Source organism: Staurois parvus, unplaced genomic scaffold (genome assembly GCF_062004578.1).
Source record: "Staurois parvus isolate SC_StPar_1 unplaced genomic scaffold, SC_StPar_1.0 ptg002978l, whole genome shotgun sequence".
Classification (NCBI taxonomy): Eukaryota; Metazoa; Chordata; class Amphibia; order Anura; family Ranidae; genus Staurois; species Staurois parvus.
This window is the reverse complement of record NW_028320774.1, coordinates 35,173-57,604: the sequence shown is the minus strand read 5'-3', so window position 1 is coordinate 57,604 and position 22,432 is coordinate 35,173.

Here is a 22,432-nt window from a genome sequence, read left to right as displayed (position 1 = left end):
TGTATAATCAATAGAAACAAAGCCGCCTCCCTCACAGCGTCCAATACACTCAGTGCAGCCATAGGGGGCGCTAGACTCCATAGTATACATGTATGATGGTGTTTGTGTTGTATAATCAATAGAAACAAAGCCGCCTCCCTCACAGCGTCCAATACACTCAGTGCAGCCATAGGGGGCGCTAGACTCCATAGTATACATGTATGATGGTGTTTGTGTTGTATAATCAATAGAAACAAAGCCGCCTCCCTCACAGCGTCCAATACACTCAGTGCAGCCATAGGGGGCGCTAGACTCCATAGTATACATGTATGATGGTGTTTGTGTTGTATAATCAATAGAAACAAATGCTACAAATGGACTTTATCGGCACAAAGACCAGATACAGGAATACATGAAATCGATATCGCGGTCTGTCACATTTACTCCGCAGTATTAAAATCCTATTTGGTAATATAAATGGGTAAAGTGCAGCGCTATATAACACGATATAAAATTCGATCTAAATTGTTCAATCAAAGATGAATGTTCATAAAATCCTGCGATCAATTCATGAATGTGGTGAACACAGCTTATAACAGATCCGGAAAATGGCGGAAATGCGCACTCACCGACCGCGCATAGGAAATGCACATGTGTGTATCAAATCCCACAGATGTCGTTATCCTCCGGGAAGAGGTGTCATCAGTCGATCTGCTGGGCTAACAGGGCCTCCTTAGGTTTGGATCAGCCAGGATACAGGTTCCTTCCAGGTACAGAATTCCCTCCTCTGGACAGAATATGGCGCTGTGTCTGTCAGCCGTAGTTTATAGTTCATCCATTCTGTAGGAGTTCGTTTTAGCTGTATCCCTGGTGGTTGTGATCATCTGCAGTGCTTTTACTACCAGCACTCACTTTGCTTCATATTATCTGTCTATTTGGTAATATCCCCGCAACGAATGTCCCGGAACCCACCCGCAACGAATGTCCCGGAGCCCACCCGCAACGAATGTCCCGGAGCCCACCCCGCAACGAATGTCCCGGAGCCCACCCGCAACGAATGTCCCGGAACCCACCCGCAACGAATGTCCCGGAGCCCACCCGCAACGAATGTCCCGGAGCCCACCCGCAACGAATGTCCCGGAACCCACCCCGCAACGAATGTCCCGGAGCCCACCCGCAACGAATGTCCCGGAGCCCACCCCGCAACGAATGTCCCGGAGCCCACCCCGTACCGAATGTCCCGGAGCCCACCCGCAACGAATGTCCCGGAACCCACCCGCAACGAATGTCCCGGAGCCCACCCGCAACGAATGTCCCGGAGCCCACCCGCAACGAATGTCCCGGAGCCCACCCGCAACGAATGTCCCGGAGCCCACCCCGTACCGAATGTCCCGGAGCCCGCCCCCCAATGAATGTCCCGGAGCCTGCCCCCAACGAATGTCCCGGAGCCCGCCCCCAACGAATGTCCCGGAGCCCACCCCGCAACGAATGTCCCAGAGCCCACCCCGCAACGAATGTCCCAGAGCCCACCCCGCAACGAATGTCCCAGAGCCTACCCCGTACCGAATGTCCCGGAGCCCAGCCCGCAACGAATGTCCCGGAGCCCACCCGCAACGAATGTCCCGGAACCCACCCCGCAACGAATGTCCCGGAGCCCACCCGCAACGAATGTCCCGGAGCCCACCCCGTACCGAATGTCCCGGAGCCCACCCCGTACCGAATGTCCCGGAGCCCACCCGCAACGAATGTCCCGGAACCCACCCGCAACGAATGTCCCGGAGCCCACCCGCAACGAATGTCCCGGAGCCCACCCGCAACGAATGTCCCGGAGCCCACCCCGTACCAAATGTCCCGGAGCCCACCCCCCAATGAATGTCCCGGAGCCTGCCCCCAACGAATGTCCCGGAGCCCGCCCCCCCAACGAATGTCCCGGAGCCCACCCCGCAACGAATGTCCCAGAGCCCACCCCGCAACGAATGTCCCAGAGCCCACCCCGCAACGAATGTCCCAGAGCCTACCCCGTACCGAATGTCCCGGAGCCCAGCCCGCAACGAATGTCCCGGAGCCTAGCCCGCAACGAATGTCCCAAAGCCCAGCCCGCAACGAATGTCCCGGAGCCCACCCCGTAACGAATGTCCCGGAGCCCACCCGCAACGAATGTCCCGGAGCCCACCCCGTACTGAATGTCCCGGAGCCCGCCCCCCAATGAATGTTCCGGAGCCCACCCCGCAACGAATGTCCCAGAGCCCACCCCGTAATGAATGTTCCGGAGCCCACCCGCAACAAATGTCCCGGAGCCCACCCCGTACCGAATGTCCCGGAGCCCGCCCCGCAACGAATGTCCCGGAGCCCACCCCGCAACGAATGTCCCAGAGCCCACCATGTACGGAAGGAACACAACCAGGGATGAGGCATGGAAAAGACCACCAGGATGATCCTACGGGGGGGCGGAGGGGGTGAGGGGCATTCTGATGCTGGAGAATTGGCCGTCGCTTCCTCGGGCTGATTGTGTATCTAAAAGAGATAAATAGACTTAATATGACATTACGCACCAGACAGTCATGAGCCCTCCAATCACAGAGCGGGCCTCCTATGAGTACCCAAGAGAGCAGAAACCATCCAGGGGGCCAGATGTGGGGGCGCAGAGAAGGGGGACCAGGCCAGCGCCCACATTTGTGCTGCACAACATAGAAGTCCCCTTATCTTCTTCCGACACTAAAATAAGAGTTCTTCAAATATGAAGTCTATTGTATAACTGGTGATGTCATCACTGGGTCTTTGTGCTTCTCTATGCAATCCAGGTAGATCATGGATGGTGGGAGGGGCTGGCAGGTGGCTGTACATAGCTTCCTGAAAACATTACAGGCCCCCCCCCCCCCCGGCCTCAATACTCCTCTCAGGGGCCCTCAGTCCTGATGTAACCAGTGGGTAGCCTCTTGGGAGGAGTTATGCAAATATCCAAATGCCTTGATGGGTGGGTGTCAGTCTGGAGGAGTTCAAGGCAGGGTGTATGTGCATAGGTAACACCCACATCCATGACTGAAAGAACTAAAATCCAATGAATAAAAGGGGGTGGGACAGTCAGGCTGGAGAGAAAAGCGCTAGATGATGCTGGATGTCCTCCAGCCAGGAAATGAGGCGGAGCTCTATCTGGCTGCGGCTTCTAATGCACATTGTGAGAAGCTCCCAGTGTGCAGTAACATCAGAGAAAGCCATTCCAGTCTGGGGGAGGAGCTGGTACACCTGTGCAAGACTGTAGGGGAGGAGCCGGTACACCTGTGCAAGACTGAGGGGGGAGGAGCCGGTACACCTGTGCAAGACTGGAGGGGAGGAGCCGGTACACCTGTGCAAGACTGGAGGGGAGGAGCCGGTACACCTGTGCAAGACTGGAGGGGAGGAGCAGGTACACCTGTGCAAGACTGAGGGGGGAGGAGCCGGTACACCTGTGCAAGACTGAGGGGGGAGGAGCCAGTACACCTGTGCAAGACTGGAGGGGAGGAGCCGGTACACCTGTGCAAGACTGGAGGGGAGGAGCCGGTACACCTGTGCAAGACTGAAGGGGAGGAGCCGGTACACCTGTGCAAGACTGAGGGGGGAGGAGCCGGTACACCTGTGCAAGACTGGAGGGGAGGAGCTGGCACACCTGTGCAAGACTGAAGGGGAGGAGCCAGTACACCTGTGCAAGACTGGAGGGGAGGAGCTGGCACACCTGTGCAAGACTGAAGGGGAGGAGCCAGGACATCTGTGCAAGACTGAAGGGGAGGAGCCAGTACACCTGTGCAAGACTGAGGGGGGATGGAGGGAGGATAGAAGACTGAAGGGGGGGATTGAGGGGAGATAAGACTGAAGGGGGGATGGAGGGGGATAGAAGACTGAAGGGGGGGATGGAGGGGAGATAAGACTGAAGGGGGGATGGAGGGAGGATAGAAGACTGGAGGGGGGGGTGGAGGGGAGATAAGACTGAAGGGGGGATGGAGGGGGATAGAAGACTGGAGGGGGGGATGGAGGGGAGATAAGATTGAAGGGGGGATGGAGGGGGGATAGAAGACTGAAGGGGGATGGAGGGGGGATAGAAGACTGAAGGGGGGGATGGAGGGAGGATAGAAGACTGAAGGGGGGGATGGAGGGGAGATAAGACTGAAGGGGGGAAGGAGGGAGGATAGAAGACTGAAGGGGGGGATGGAGGGGAGATAAGATTGAAGGGGGGATGGAGGGAGGATATAAGACTGGAGGGGGGGGTGGAGGGAGGATTTAGGGCTCCTTTACACCCATGAGCAGCACTCCATGCACAGGCGTTGGGGCGCACAGGGACACATGGGGGTGATGTCTGTCAGTTACACTGTTCCTTTCCTTCACAGAACCTCAGCCCTCCCTCCTGGCAGTACTCGGGTCGTTGGTTTGGATCCCAACCACAGCACCACCTGCCAGGAGTTTGCATGTTCTCCCTGTGCCTGCGTGGGTTTCCTCCGGTTTCCTCCCACACTCCAAAGACATGCTGGGAGGTGAATTGGCTCCTGTCTGCATTGTCCCTAGTATGTGTATGTATGAATGTGAGTTAGGGACCTGAGATTGTACGCTCCTCGGGGGCGGGGCCTGATGTGAATGTACAATATATATGTAAAGTGCTGCGTACATTGATGGCGATATAGAAGGACCGGAAATAAATACGTTTCAGCGGTGACATAAATAAAATTCAGTTCCGCACAGTGTGGGCCGATGCGGTGTCTGCAATGGAAGCCGCTGCGCTGAACAATATCCTGCCTATGGCTGCAGCCGCATGCGGTTGCCATGGGTAACACATCTCCGGTTGCCGTCACTCCCTGCGCACCGCGTGTCCTATATATCATGGTATTCTATGGACATATTCCTTCCTGACGTCACACATTCCACTCGGATTAATATCCCGGATTAGTCGCCACAAAGCCTCCCGCTATTTATAGCTCCCGGAGCCGCACTTCACACCGCGAGTGTCGGGGCTTAAAGGGCCACTCCAACCAAAGCGAACGGGAACATCTTGCTTTATGCTGAAGAGGTAAACCTGAACCCCGGGATAATAAATCCTTCGCTCGTGTACACCCCCCGGCCACTATATTAGGTACAGCTCGCTACCCGGCGTGGTCTTTTGCTGACACGAGTGGCACCTGATGTGGTCTTCTGCTGACAGGAGTGGCACCCGATGAGGTCTCAGCTGATAGGAGTGGCACCCGATGTGGTCTTCTGCTGACAGGAGTGGCACCCGGTGTGGTCTCTGCTGACAGGAGTGGCACCCGGTGTGGTCTCTGCTGACAGGAGTGGCACCCGATGTGGTCTCAGCTGACAGGAGTGGCACCCGATGTGGTCTCAGCTGATAGGAGTGGCACCCGATGTGGTCTTCTGCTGACAGGAGTGGCACCCGGTGTGGTCTCAGCTGACAGGAGTGGCACCCGATGTGGTCTTCTGCTGCTGTAGCCCATCTGCAAGGGTGGCCGTGTTGTGTGTTCAGAGATGGTATTCTGCATACCTTGGGTGTAACGAGGGGTTATTGGAGTTCCTGTTGCCTATCACCTGGAACCAGTCTGCCCATCCTCCTCTGACCTCTGACCTCAACAAGGCATTTTCCTCCACACAACTGCCACTCAATGGATATTTTCTCCTTTTCGGACCATTCTCTATAAATCCTGGAGATGGCTGTGCAGGAAAATCCCATATCGGCAGTTATAGAAATCCTCAGACCAGCCCGTCTGGCACCAACAAACACGCCACGTTCAGTCACTTCAATCCCCTTTCCTCCCCATTCTGATGCTCGGTTTGAACTTCAGCAAGTCGTCTTCACCGCGTCTAGATGCCGAAACTGAGTTGCTGCCGTGTGATTGGCTGATTAGCAATTTGTGTTACCGAGCCATTGGACAGCGTGTACATTCTTCTAGAACCTTCTCCCAGATTTGAGCCGTCATCCAGGGTGAGACTTCCTGGAATAAAGACCGCTCACTGCTGCCCTCTCTCCTTGTGCAGGGGGACTGGTCTTGTCTCCACCCCCTCCTGTAGTGTTCTGTGGTGGGTGGAGTCTTCTGGGCACCTCCCATAGCTCTAGTTTCTGCACAGGCAGTACAGTGATGATGTCACTGCTAAGTTTACAGGGTAATATCTGACTTTGTAAAGGCAGTTGGAGCTCACAAAGTGGTTTTATATTTTTTGTGGTTATTGAGGAATAGATTGAAATGAAAGTATTTGTGAGCGGAGTTCCCCTTTAAAGCTGACATTTAATCTGCAGTAAGTTTGCCTTCCCTGGTTCTCCCTCTTCCCCTCCCCCCTCTTATAAAAGTGATAATTACATAAAAAAATGTTCAGTTCCTTTACATACCAAATGTAACATACAGTGATGTCATCATCGGGTCTCTGTGCTTCTCTATGCAATTCAGGCAGATCATGGCTGGTGGGAGGGGCCAGCAGGGGGCTGTACATAGCTTCCTGAAACCATCACAGCCCCCTGCCTCAGCACTCCTCTCAAGAGCTCTCAGTCCTGATGCAAGCAGTGGGAGGAGTTATGCAAATATCAAAATGCCTCGATGGGCAGGTGAAAGCCTGAAGGAAGAGTGGGCGGTCCTAAACAGCATTCAGAGCTGATCACTCGCATGTATCTGCTGCATGACGACTGGAGCCTCCCGATACTCCCAATAATCACGGGAACCCACTGGGGTCAGAGTCCAGGGGAGGAGCCGGTACACCTGTGCAAGACTGAAGGGGAGGAGCCGGTACACCTGTGCAAGACTGAAGGGGAGGAGCCGGTACACCTGTGCAAGACTGAAGGGGAGGAGCCGGTACACCTGTGCAAGACTGAAGGGGAGGAGCCGGTACACCTGTGCAAGACTGAAGGGGAGGAGCCGGTACACCTGTGCAAGACTGAAGGGGAGGAGCCTGTACACCTGTGCAAGTCTGGAGGGGAGGAGCCAGGACACCTGTGCAAGACTGAAGGGGAGGAGCCGGTACACCTGTGCCAGGCTGAAGAGGAGGAGCCGGTACACCTGTACAAGACTGAAGAGGAGGAGCCGGTACACCTGTGCAAGTCTGGAGGGGAGGAGCCGGTACACCTGTGCAAAACTGAAGGGGTGGAGCCGGTACACCTGTACAAAACTGAAGGGGAGGAGCCGGTACACCTATGCAAGACTAGAGGGGAGGAGCCAGTACACCTGTGCAAGACTGAAGGGGAGGAGCCGGTACACCTGTGCAAGACTAGAGGGGAGGAGCTGGTACACCTGTGCAAGTCTGGAGGGGAGGAGCCGGTACACCTGTGCAAGACTGAAGGGGAGGAGTCGGTACACCTGTGCAAGACTGGAGGGGAGGAGCCAGCACACCTGTACAAGGCTGAAGGGGAGGAGCCAGTACACCTGAACAAGACTGGAGGGGAGGAGCCGGTACACCTGTGCAAGTCTGGAGGGGAGGAGCCGGTACACTTGTGCAAGACTGAAGGGGAGGAGCCAGTACACCTGTGCAAGTCTGGAGGGGAGGAGCTGGTACACCTGTGCAAGTCAGAAGGGGAGGAGCCGGTACACCTGTGCAAGTCTGGAGGGGAGGAGCCGGTATACCAGTGCAAGACTGAAGGGGAGGAGCCAGTTCACCAGTGCAAGTCTGGAGGGGAGGAGCTGGTACACCTGTGCAAGTCAGAAGGGGAGGAGCCGGTACACCTGTGCAAGTCTGGAGGGGAGGAGCCGGTATACCAGTGCAAGACTGAAGGGGAGGAGCCGGTACACCAGTGCAAGACTGAAGGGGAGGAGCCGGTACACCTGTGCAAGGTTGAAGGGGAGGAGCCGGTACACCTGTGCAGGACTGAAGGGGAGGAGCCAGTACACCTGTGCAAGACTGAAGGGGAGGAGCCAGTACACCTGTGCAAGACTGAAGGGGAGGATTTAATTTCTAATTTCTATATACAGTCAACTTTTTAAACATTGGATAAACTTTGGAAGGATTAGAACCCCTGTCAGATTTTTGCTGCTGCAATGTTTTAACAGACAGGAAGAAATTCCCACTATTCCTGTGTTGATTTCCCGGGTCTGTACACCCGCTGTACCCATTATGAGGGGTTCCCACCATCCCTGTGCTGAATTCCCGGGTCTGTACACCTGCTGTGCCCATTATGAGGGGTTCCCACCATCCCTGTGCCCATTATGTGGAGTTCCCCTGTGACTGTAGCCCCAGTGATTACATTGGAAGCACACGCATGCTGTGCAGTGATTGGTCATTTGTGTTCAGTGGCACATTAACATGTCTTCATACCGCCATGCTGTCCTGTTCTGTGTGAACAGGTTGGTTTAGCACAATGCACCGTAATGTGAACTGCAATACAGCAGCTCCGGCATTCTCAGCAGGTTGTCAGCGCAGCTCCGGCATTCTCAGCAGGTTGTCAGCGCAGCTCCGGCATTCTCAGCAGGTTGTCAGCGCAGCTCCGGCATTCCCAGCAGGTTGTCAGCGCAGCTCCGGCATTCCCAGCAGGTTGTCAGCGCAGCTCCGGCATTCCCAGCAGGTTGTCAGCGCAGCTCCGGCATTCCCAGCAGGTTGTCAGCGCAGCTCCGGCATTCTCAGCAGGTTGTCAGCGCAGCTCCGGCATTCTCAGCAGGTTGTCAGCGCAGCTCCGGCATTCCCAGCAGGTTGTCAGCGCAGCTCCGGCATTCCCAGCAGGTTGTCAGCGCAGCTCCGGCATTCTCAGCAGGTTGTCAGCGCAGCTCCGGCATTCCCAGCAGGTTGTCAGCGCAGCTCCGGCATTCCCAGCAGGTTGTCAGCGCAGCTCCGGCATTCTCAGCAGGTTGTCAGTGCAGCTCAACGCTTTACAAATCACATCTGGAGCATTTCCAGCAATGCACTGCCATGCAAAGTATGTGCTCTGTGGCGTGTAGTGCCGATGCGTGGCCAGCTACATATACTGCATACATGCCATTCTACATACATCACAAAGCACAGAGTACAATGCTCTGACAGACATTTGGGAACACACATGGGGACGCACATGGGGACGCACATGGGAACACACATGGGAACGTACATGGGAACGCACATGAAAACGCACATGGGAACGCACATGGGAACGCACATGAGAACGCACATGGGAACGCACATGAGAACGCACATGGGAACGCACATGAGAACGCACATGGGAACGCACATGGGAACGCATATGAGAACGCACATGGGAAAGCACATGGGAAAGCACATGAAAACGCACATGGGAACGTACATGGGAACGCACATGAGACGTACATGGGAACGTACATGGGAACGTACATGGGAACGCACATGGGAATGCACATGGGAACGTACATGGGAACGTACATGGGAACGCACATGAGAACGTACATGGGAACGTACATGGGAACGTACATGGGAACGCACATGGGAACGCACATGAGAACGCACATGGGAACGCACATGGGAACGCATATGAGAACGCACATGGGAAAGCACATGAAAACGCACATGGAAACGTACATGGGAACGCACATGGGAACGCATATGAGAACGTACATGGGAACGTACATGGGAACGTACATGGGAACGCACATGGGAACGTACATGGGAACACGCTACACTGCAACTCACATGTATGAGGGTTGCTAGATTCCATTTGTAGCTCTTCCCCCATAGGAGCCGCTCAGTAATTTGGGTTCTCTGTTCTGCAACCCTCCTTCCCTCTGACACACCCGGAGGAAAGTCACTGCCAGCGACTCTCAGAAGACGCCTGTAGAGAGTGATCACCAGGACTGACCTGTGACTGATAATACTGGAACTAGTCTGGAGCGCCCTCTAGGGGAATGGCAGGATATGGGGCAATGACTCCTCATAGGCAATAGGTGGAGGTCAGTGCAGCGCCTGTAAAGGGACGGTCTTTCGTCTGAACTCTTCAGCCGGATAATGTTGGGGCCCATTTGTATTGTTGGGGCCCAACGTCCAGTCAAGCCTTCAGGCAGTAATAAAGCTCCTAGATGGCTGGATGGTCAGTGTCCCCAGCAGCAGCACATAGTCCCCACAGCAGCAGCACATAGTCCCCACAGCAGCAGCACATAGTCCCCACAGCAGCAGATATTCTCCCCAGCAGCAGATAGTCTCCCCAGCAGCACATAGTCCCCACAGCAGCACATAGTTCCCACAGAAGCAGCAGATAGTCAGTCCCCATGGCAACAGAAGATAGTCCCCCCAGCAGCAGATAGTAAGTCCCCATGGCAACAGCAGATAGTCCCCCCAGCAGCAGATAGTAAGTCCCCATGGCAACAGCAGATAGTCTCCCCAGCAGCAGATAGTCAGTCCCCACGGCAGAAGAAGATAGTCAGTCCCCACAGCAGCAGCAGATAGTCAGTCCCCACAGCAGCAGCAGATAGTCTCCCCAGCAGCAGAGTCAGTCCCCATGGCAGCAAAAAAAAGTCAGTCCCCACAGCAGCAGCAAATAGTCTCCCCAGCAGCAGAGTCAGTCCCCATGGCAGCAGCAGATAGTCAGTCCCCGGCAGCAGCAAATAGTCTCCCCAGCAGCAGAGTCAGTCCCCGCAGCAGCAGCAGATAATCAGTCCCCGCAGCAGCAGCAGATAGTCAGTCCCCGCGGCAGCAGCAGATAGTCAGTCCCCATGGCAGCAGCAGATAGTCCACATGGCAGCAGCAGATAGTCAGTCCCCGCAGCAGCAGCAGATAGTCAGTCCCCGCAGCAGCAGATAGTCCCCATGGCAGCAGCAGATAGTCAGTCCCCGCAGCAGCAGCAGATAGTCCCCATGGCAGCAGCAGATAGTCAGTCCCCGCGGCAGCAGCAGATAATCAGTCCCCGCAGCAGCAGCAGATAGTCCCCATGGCAGCAGCAGATAGTCAGTCCCCGCAGCAGCAGCAGATAGTCCCCATGGCAGCAGCAGATTTTCAGTCCCCGCGGCAACAGCAGATAGTCAGTCCCCGCAGCAGCAGCAGATAGTCAGTCCCCGCAGCAGCAGCAGATAGTCAGTCCCCGCAGCAGCAGCAGATAGTCAGTCCCGCAGCAGCAGCAGATAGTCAGTCCCCGCAGCAGCAGCAGATAGTCAGTCCCGCAGCAGCAGCAGATAGTCAGTCCCCATGGCAGCAGCAGATAGTCCCCATGGCAGCAGCAGATAGTCAGTCCCCGCAGCAGCAGCAGATAGTCCCCATGGCAGCAGCAGATTTTCAGTCCCCGCGGCAGCAGCAGATAGTCAGTCCCCGCAGCAGCAGCAGATAGTCAGTCCCCACAGCAGCAGCAGTCAGTCCCCGCAGCAGCAGCAGATAGTCCCCATGGCAGCAGCAGATAGTCAGTCCCCGCAGCAGCAGCAGATAGTCAGTCCCCGCAGCAGATAGTCAGTCCCCGCAGCAGCAGCAGATAGTCAGTCCCCGCAGCAGCAGCAGATAGTCAGTCCCCGCAGCAGATTTTCAGTCCCCGCGGCAGCAGCAGATAGTCAGTCCCCGCAGCAGCAGATAGTCAGTCCCCGCAGCAGATAGTCAGTCCCCGCAGCAGCAGCAGATAGTCAGTCCCCGCAGCAGCAGCAGATAGTCAGTCCCCGCAGCAGCAGCAGCTCATCGTCTGTCACAGCAATTAGTCCATTCTCTGCTCTGCACCCGGGTGACTCTGGCTGCACCTATCACTCTGCAGCCCGCTCAGCCGGCCGATACGCAGCAGTGCCAGTGTACACTGGGCCGCGATGTGCAGCGCCTGAGAGCAGCTGCAGCCAGTGTCTCTCCATTCTCAGCACCCGGCTTCATATTCATCAATAACTGATGGAAGATTTCGAGGATTTTCCCTCCCAGCACACTCACCATTGTGTCATTGGAGGGGGGGGGGGGATTTTCTGAATGCTGATAGGTTGAGCACTCTGCTGGCACAGTATCTCCAGGGGGGGAGGGGCTCTGTACACTTCCATCATCCAATCAAGTGCAAGCAAATATTCTGGGGTTTTTTTTGTGTTTTGTTTTATTTTAATTTTCCTTGCATGTGATTGGATTTTCTTTGCAAAGTGAAGCTCCGCCTCATTTACTAAGCTCTAGAGTAGAGGTGCTGAACCTGTGGCCCCCGGAGCCCTCTGATGTGGCCCTTGACCTCAAACTGAATGCTGTAGTTTTCAGAAAGTGCCCCACCCCCACAGGAGATAATAGAAGTCTATGGCAGAGCGCAGCTAACCCGCAGGAAGGGAGAAGGAGCGCTGTGCTGCCCCCCCCAGTGTGGGGGAATCAGTGCGGGGGGGGGGGGGGGGTCTCAGGATAGCAGGGGATCATATAAATTAGTGGTTTGGGGGTGGTAAAACATTATAGCTGAGATGTGTTTTTACCACACACCCCCAACCAATGATGTAGCATCAGGGGTCACAATGGCAGTCCCATGCTCCAGGCGGCCCGTGTGGCCTCCCTGTCACATTCAGCAGCGGTGGGGGCGGCAAATACTGGGACCAGTCCTCTCCAGCCAACTTCCCCTCCCACCAGCATTCAATGGCTGCAGGACGAATATGGTGATTATGCTATTCCAGATCCCGAACCATTTCTATTCATTGTGGCCCCCAAATCACATAAGTGGCCCCCCGCTCTTCAGAGGCCCCTCCCCCAGTGTAGAGCAATGGTTCATCAATCAGTCCCATTGGGATTTGTAGATCTGCCACTAGATGGGGCTCTCAGTGGTTCAGTGTGATCAGGTTATCCCCGCATAGGCTGGCGCTGTGGGAGGAGCCGTAGAGCGCCGTCATCGTGGAGAAGGAAGTGGCGGATGTCATGGAATATAAATCTCACCTCCAGGAAAGTCACCGCTGGGACCACCACAGACTTCCTGCGCGGAGCCGCTGCCCTCTGCTCTGTGCTCTGATTGGACGGGTGGGAAAGCGGGGCAATGATGTCACAGAGTCCAGCCCCCTCTCAGTATTCTCTCTGCAGACACATGTGACCATAATGAGAACCTGACCTCGTCATTGTGTGGAATGGCTGGTTTAACCGTGGGCGGAGCCTAGACCTGGCCCCATCATAGCAGGTGGGGTCCCCCAAATCTTGATGACAGATCCCAATCCCAGTATACCGCTTTGGGGGTTCCTTCCCCCCAGAAGGTGATTAGGGAGCAGATCCCCCCAATGATATTACCACCCCCCAGGTCCTGGATCAGTGGGTGTGGCCTGAGGAAGGCGGTACAAATCAATGATAGGCTGGCACTGTCCATGGTAACCAATGGGAAGGCAGGAAACATAGTCTGGTCTGGTGTCAGGGATTGGAGGGAAGTGTACAGTGCGGTGGGCAGTATATAGTATACTGATGGCGCGGTGGGCAGTATATAGTATATTGATGGTGCGGTGGGCAGTATATAGTATATTGATGGTGCGGTGGGCAGTATATAGTATACTGATGGTGCGGTGGGCAGTATATAGTATATTGATGGTGCGGTGGGCAGTATATAGTATATTGATGGTGCGGTGGGCAGTATATAGTATACTGATGGCGCGGTGGGCAGTATATAGTATATTGATGGTGCGGTGGGCAGTATATAGTATACTGATGGTGCGGTGGGCAGTATATAGTATATTGATGGTGCGGTGGGCAGTATATAGTATATTGATGGTGCGGTGGGCAGTATATAGTATATTGATGGCGCGGTGGGCAGTATATAGTATATTGATGGTGCGGTGGGCAGTATATTGATGGTGCGGTGGGCAGTATACTGATGGTGCGGTGGGCAGTATATAGTATACTGATGGTGCGGTGGGCAGTATATAGTATATTGATGGTGCGGTGGGCAGTATATAGTATACTGATGGTGCGGTGGGCAGTATATAGTATATTGATGGTGCGGTGGGCAGTATATAGTATATTGATGGTGCGGTGGGCAGTATATAGTATATTGATGGCGCGGTGGGCAGTATATAGTATATTGATGGCGCGGTGGGCAGTATATAGTATATTGATGGCGCGGTGGGCAGTATATAGTATACTGATGGTGCGGTGGGCAGTATATAGTATACTGATGGCGCGGTGGGCAGTATATAGTATACTGATGGCGCGGTGGGCAGTATATAGTATATTGATGGCGCGGTGGGCAGTATATAGTATACTGATGGCGCGGTGGGCAGTATATAGTATACTGATGGCGCGGTGGGCAGTATATAGTATACTGATGGCGCGGTGGGCAGTATATAGTATATTGATGGCGCGGTGGGCAGTATATAGTATATTGATGGTGCGGTGGGCAGTATATAGTATACTGATGGTGCGGTGGGCAGTATATAGTATACTGATGGCGCGGTGGGCAGTATATAGTATACTGATGGCGCGGTGGGCAGTATATAGTATACTGATGGTGCGGTGGGCAGTATATAGTATACTGATGGCGCGGTGGGCAGTATATAGTATACTGATGGCGCGGTGGGCAGTATATAGTATACTGATGGCGCGGTGGGCAGTATATAGTATACTGATGGTGCGGTGGGCAGTATATAGTATACTGATGGTGCGGTGGGCAGTATATAGTATACTGATGGCGCGGTGGGCAGTATATAGTATATTGATGGCGCGGTGGGCAGTATATAGTTTATTGATGGCGCGGTGGGCAGTATATAGTATATTGATGGTGCGGTGGGCAGTATATAGTATATTGATGGTGCGGTGGGCAGTATATAGTATATTGATGGTGCGGTGGGCAGTATATAGTATATTGATGGTGCGGTGGGCAGTATATAGTATACTGATGGTGCGGTGGGCAGTATATAGTATACTGATGGTGCGGTGGGCAGTATATAGTATACTGATGGTGCGGTGGGCAGTATATAGTATATTGATGGCGCGGTGGGCAGTATATAGTATATTGATGGTGCGGTGGGCAGTATATAGTATACTGATGGTGCGGTGGGCAGTATATAGTATATTGATGGTGCGGTGGGCAGTATATAGTATATTGATGGTGCGTGATGGTGCGGTGGGCAGTATATTGATGGTGCGGTGGGCAGTATATTGATGGTGCGGTGGGCAGTATACTGATGGTGCGGTGGGCAGTATATAGTATATTGATGGCGCGGTGGGCAGTATATAGTATATTGATGGTGCGGTGGGCAGTATATAGTATATTGATGGCGCGGTGGGCAGTATATAGTATATTGATGGCGCGGTGGGCAGTATATAGTATACTGATGGTGCGGTGGGCAGTATATAGTATACTGATGGCGCGGTGGGCAGTATATAGTATACTGATGGTGCGGTGGGCAGTATATAGTATACTGATGGCGCGGTGGGCGGTATATAGTATACTGATGGCGCGGTGGGCGGTATATAGTATATTGATGGTGCGGTGGGCGGTATATAGTATATTGATGGTGCGGTGGGCAGTATATAGTATATTGATGGTGCGGTGGGCAGTATATAGTATACGATGGTGCGGTGGGCAGTATATAGTATATTGATGGCGCGGTGGGCAGTATATAGTATATTGATGGCGCGGTGGGCAGTATATAGTATACTGATGGCGCGGTGGGCAGTATATAGTATACTGATGGTGCGGTGGGCAGTATATAGTATATTGATGGTGCGGTGGGCAGTATATAGTATACTGATGGTGCGGTGGGCAGTATATAGTATACTGATGGTGCGGTGGGCAGTATATAGTATATTGATGGCGCGGTGGGCAGTATATAGTATACTGATGGCGCGGTGGGCAGTATATAGTATACTGATGGCGCGGTGGGCAGTATATAGTATACTGATGGTGCGGTGGGCAGTATATAGTATACTGATGGTGCGGTGGGCAGTATATAGTATATTGATGGTGCGGTGGGCAGTATATTGATGGTGCGGTGGGCAGTATATAGTATACTGATGGTGCGGTGGGCAGTATATAGTATATTGATGGCGCGGTGGGCAGTATATAGTATATTGATGGCGCGGTGGGCAGTATATAGTATACTGATGGTGCGGTGGGCAGTATATAGTATACTGATGGTGCGGTGGGCAGTATATAGTATATTGATGGTGCGGTGGGCAGTATATAGTATATTGATGGCGCGGTGGGCAGTATATAGTATACTGATGGTGCGGTGGGCAGTATATAGTATATTGATGGTGCGGTGGGCAGTATATAGTATATTGATGGTGCGTGATGGTGCGGTGGGCAGTATATTGATGGTGCGGTGGGCAGTATATAGTATATTGATGGCGCGGTGGGCAGTATATAGTATATTGATGGTGCGGTGGGCAGTATATAGTATACTGATGGTGCGGTGGGCAGTATATAGTATATTGATGGTGCGGTGGGCAGTATATAGTATATTGATGGTGCGTGATGGTGTGGTGGGCAGTATATTGATGGTGCTGTGGGCAGTATATTGATGGTGCGGTGGGCAGTATACTGATGGTGCGGTGGGCAGTATATAGTATATTGATGGCGCGGTGGGCCGTATATAGTATATTGATGGTGCGGTGGGCAGTATATAGTATATTGATGGTGCGGTGGGCAGTATATAGTATATTGATGGTGCGGTGGGCAGTATATAGTATATTGATGGCGCGGTGGGCAGTATATAGTATACTGATGGTGCGGTGGGCAGTATATAGTATATTGATGGTGCGTGATGGTGCGGTGGGCAGTATATTGATGGTGCGGTGGGCAGTATATTGATGGTGCGGTGGGCAGTATATAGTATATTGATGGTGCGGTGGGCAGTATATAGTATATTGATGGCGCGGTGGGCAGTATATAGTATACTGATGGTGCGGTGGGCAGTATATAGTATATTGATGGTGCGTGATGGTGCGGTGGGCAGTATATAGTATACTGATGGTGCGGTGGGCAGTATATAGTATATTGATGGTGCGGTGGGCAGTATATAGTATATTGATGGTGCGGTGGGCAGTATATAGTATATTGATGGTGCGTGATGGTGCGGTGGGCAGTATATAGTATATTGTTTGTGCGGTGGGCAGTATATAGTATACTGATGGTGCGGTGGGCAGTATATAGTATATTGATGGTGCGGTGGGCAGTATATAGTATATTGATGGTGCGTGATGGTGCGGTGGGCAGTATATTGATGGTGCGGTGGGCAGTATATTGATGGTGCGGTGGGCAGTATATAGTATATTGATGGTGCGGTGGGCAGTATATAGTATATTGATGGTGCAGTGGGCAGTATATAGTATATTGATGGTGCGGTGGGCAGTATATAGTATATTGATGGTGCAGTGGGCAGTATATAGTATATTGATGGTGCAGTGGGCAGTATACGGTATTATTTATAGTGCATCTCCACCCCTCTCCCCTTATCCCTACCCCCCAGCTCATCCCTATCCCCCCCTCCTCTGCTCATCCCTATCCCCCCCTCCTCTGCTCATCCCTACCCCCCCCAGCTCATCCCTATCCCCCCTCCTCTGCTCATCCCTACCCCCCCCCCCAGCTCATCCCTATCCCCACCTCCTCTGCTCATCCCTACCCCCCCCCAGCTCATCCCTATCCCCACCTCCTCTGCTCATCCCTACCCCCCCCCCCCCAGCTCATCCCTATCCCCACCTCCTCTGCTCATCCCTACCCCCCCCCCCCCCCAGCTCATCCCTATCCCCCCCTCCTCTGCTCATCCCTACCCCCCCCCCAGCTCATCCCTATCCCCACCTCCTCTGCTCATCCCTACCCCCCCCCCAGCTCATCCCTATCCCCACCTCCTCTGCTCATCCCTACCCCCCCCCAGCTCATCCCTATCCCCACCTCCTCTGCTCATCCCTACCCCCCCCCCCCCCCAGCTCATCCCTACCCCCCCCAGCTCATCCCTACCCCTGGCATAGACCCCTCCAGCAGTCCCCTCTCTAGGGACTGTATTGTGATTGCTGCTCACTGATCCCCATGAAGGGTTAACATGCAGTGACAGTGCAGGTGGCAGTAGGGGGGGCTGGCAGGCACGCAGTACCAGGGATGGCCGGCGGGGGCAGCACAGCTCAGGCTGCCTTTGTATGCAGCCTGGAGAAGATGGCAGGACCTCTGGAACAGCTGTCAGCAGGGAAGGAGCAGATCTGCAGCTAGCTGGACCAAACATGATCCTCCCAGCAGCCTGCACCCAGTCTAGCAGCAGGACAGGACATCAGCAGCACCCTGCAGCAGCACATGCATGATCAGCCTCCAATCTGACAGTCCACAGACACAGAGGAGACCTGCAAGCATGAGGTAGGAGCTGCATGGAGGATGCAGGGGCCATTCATTGGGGGGGACCCAGGGTGTGATTCTGTCCACTGCCACCAGGGGGAGGGGGGGGGCTATTGTCACCATTAACCCCTTCAGCCCCATCCATAGGCTGTGAGGGGGGAGGGGCAGATTTAACCCTGCGATGGTGGAATGTGGGACTCGGAGCGCAGAAGGCTGTCCTGAGCTCCCGGCTGGCAAAGAGTTAAACCAATCCCTTCATTCCAATGTAGCCCTCACTATGACATCATTCGGTGAACGCGCCGCGACTGCTGAGGACAGAAATGCTGCTACAGTAAGTGGAGGCGAATCCTCGCATTTCATATCTATATATATATCCTGTATACACCCGCTATATACTCAGTATACGGGGGAGGGGGGGAGTATTCCATTGTTGATGGAGGAGGGTATACAGGTATATATACAGCTTGTGTCACCGTATTCTGGGGGGTATACAGGTATATATACAGCTTGTGTCACCGTATTCTGGGGGGTATACAGGTGTATATACAGCTTGTGTCACCGTATTCTGGGGGGTATACAGGTATATATACAGGTTGTGTCACCGTATTCTGGGGGGTATACAGGTATATATACAGCTTGTGTCACCGTATTCTGGGGGGTATACAGGTATATATACAGCTCGTGTCACCGTATTCTGGGGGTATACAGGTATATATACAGCTTGTGTCACCGTATTCTGGGGGGTATACAGGTATATATACAGCTTGTGTCACCATATTCTGGGGGGTATACAGGTATATATACAGGTTGTGTCACCGTATTCTGGGGGGGTATACAGGTATATATACAGCTTGTGTCACCGTATTCTGGGGGGTATACAGGTATATATACAGGTTGTGTCACCATATTCTGGGGGGTATACAGGTATATATACAGCTTGTGTCGCTGTATTCTGGGGGGTATACAGGTATATATACAGCTTGTGTCGCTGTATTCTGGGGGGTATACAGGTATATATACAGCTCGTGTCGCTGTATTCTGGGGGGTATACAGGTGTATATACAGCTTGTGTCACCGTATTCTGGGGGGTATACAGGTGTATATACAGCTTGTGTCACCGTATTCTGGGGGGGTATACAGGTATATATACAGCTTGTGTCACCGTATTCTGGGGGGTATACAGGTATATATACAGCTTGTGTCACCGTATTCTGGGGGGTATACAGGTATATATACAGCTTGTGTCACCGTATTCTGGGGGGTATACAGGTATATATACAGGTTGTGTCACCGTATTCTGGGGGGTATACAGGTATATATACAGCTTGTGTCGCCGTATTCTGGGGGGGTATACAGGTATATATACAGCTTGTGTCACCGTATTCTGGGGGGTATACAGGTATATATACAGCTTGTGTCACCGTATTCTGGGGGGTATACAGGTGTATATACAGCTTGTGTCACCGTATTCTGGGGGGTATACAGGTGTATATACAGCTTGTGTCACCGTATTCTGGGGGGTATACAGGTATATATACAGCTTGTGTCGCCGTATTCTGGGGGGGTATACGGGTATATATACAGCTTGTGTCACCGTATTCTGGGGGGTATACAGGTATATATACAGCTTGTGTCGCCGTATTCTGGGGGGGTATACGGGTATATATACAGCTTGTGTCACCGTATTCTGGGGGGTATACAGGTATATATACAGCTTGTGTCACCGTATTCTGGGGGGGTATACAGGTGTATATACAGCTCGTGTCGCTGTATTCTGGGGGGGTATACGGGTATATATACAGCTTGTGTCGCCGTATTCTGGGGGGTATACAGGTATATATACAGCTTGTGTCACCGTATTCTGGGGGGGTATACAGGTATATATACAGCTTGTGTCACCGTATTCTGGGGGGTATACAGGTATATATACAGCTTGTGTCACCGTATTCTGGGGGGTATACAGGTATATATACAGCTTGTGTCACCGTATTCTGGGGGGTATACAGGTATATATACGGCTTGTGTCGCCGTATTCTGGGGGGTATACAGGTATATATACGGCTTGTGTCACTGTATTCTGGGGGGGTATACAGGTATATATACAGCTTGTGTCACCGTATTCTGGGGGGTATACAGGTATATATACAGCTTGTGTCGCCGTATTCTGGGGGGTATACAGGTATATATACAGCTCGTGTCACCGTATTCTGGGGGGTATACAGGTATATATACAGCTTGTGTCACCGTATTCTGGGGGGTATACAGGTATATATACAGCTCGTGTCGCCGTATTCTGGGGGGTATACAGGTATATATACAGCTTGTGTCACCGTATTCTGGGGGGTATACAGGTATATATACAGCTTGTGTCGCCGTATTCTGGGGGGTATACAGGTATATATACAGCTTGTGTCGCCATATTCTGGGGGGTATACAGGTATATATACAGCTTGTGTCACCGTATTCTGGGGGGTATACAGGTATATATACAGCTTGTGTCACCGTATTCTGGGGGTATACAGGTATATATACAGCTTGTGTCACCGTATTCTGGGGGGTATACAGGTATATATACAGCTTGTGTCGCCGTATTCTGGGGGGTATACAGGTATATATACAGGTTGTGTCGCTGTATTCTGGGGGGTATACAGGTATATATACAGCTCGTGTCGCCGTATTCTGGGGGGTATACAGGTATATATACAGCTTGTGTCACCGTATTCTGGGGGGTATACAGGTATATATACAGCTCGTGTCGCTGTATTCTGGGGGGTATACAGGTATATATACAGCTTGTGTCACCGTATTCTGGGGGGTATACAGGTATATATACAGCTCGTGTCACCGTATTCTGGGGGGTATACAGGTATATATACAGCTTGTTTCACCGTATTCTGGGGGGTATACAGGTATATATACAGCTTGTGTCACCGTATTCTGGGGGGGTATACAGGTGTATATACAGCTTGTGTCGCCATATTCTGGGGGGTATACAGGTATATATACAGCTTGTGTCACCGTATTCTGGGGGGTATACAGGTATATATACAGCTTGTGTCACCGTATTCTGGGGGTATACAGGTATATATACAGCTTGTGTCACCGTATTCTGGGGGGTATACAGGTATATATACAGCTTGTGTCGCTGTATTCTGGGGGGTATACAGGTATATATACAGCTTGTGTCACCATATTCTGGGGGGTATACAGGTATATATACAGCTTGTGTCACCGTATTCTGGGGGGTATACAGGTATATATACAGCTCGTGTCACCGTATTCTGGGGGGTATACAGGTATATATACAGCTTGTTTCACCGTATTCTGGGGGGGTATACAGGTGTATATACAGCTTGTGTCGCCATATTCTGGGGGGTATACAGGTATATATACAGCTTGTGTCACCGTATTCTGGGGGGTATACAGGTATATATACAGCTTGTGTCACCGTATTCTGGGGGGTATACAGGTATATATACAGCTCGTGTCACCGTATTCTGGGGGGTATACAGGTATATATACAGGTTGTGTCGCCGTATTATGGGGGGTATACAGGTACAGTGGGGATCGAAAGTTTGGGCACCCCAGCTAAAAATGTGTATTAATGTGCATAAAGAAGCCAAGGAAAGATGGAAAAATCTCCAAAAGGCATCAAATTACAGATTAGACATTCTTATATGTCAACAAAAGTTAGATTTTATTTCCATCATTTACACTTTCAAAATAACAGAAAACAAAAAATGGCGTCTACAAAAGTTTGGGCCCCCTGCAGAATTTATAGCATGCACTGCCCCCTTTGCCAAGCTGAGACCTGCCAGTGTCATGGATTGTTCTCAATCATCGTCTGGGAAGACCAGGTGATGTCAATCTCAAAGGTTTTAAATGCCCCGACTCATCTGACCTTGCCCCAACAATCAGCACCATGGGTTCTTCTAAGCAGTTGACTAGAAAACTGAAACTGAAAATAGTTGACACTCACAAAGCTGGAGAAGGCTATAAGAAGATAGCAAAGTGTTTTCAGATGTCAATATCCTCTGTTCGGAATGTAATTAAGAAATGACAGTCATCAGGAACAGTGGAAGTTAAAGCAAGATCTGGAAGACCAAGAAAAATATCAGACAGAACAGCTCGCAGGATTGTGAGAAAAACAATTGAAAACCCACATTTGACTGCACGATCCCTCCAGAAAGATCTGGCAGACACTGGAGTTGTGGTCACTATTCCACTATAAAGAGATACTTGTACAAATACGGTCTTCATGGAGGAGTCATCAGAAGAAAACCTCTTCTACGTCCTCACCACAAAAATCATCGTTTGAACTTTGCAAATGAACATATAGACAAGCCGGATGCATTTTGGAAA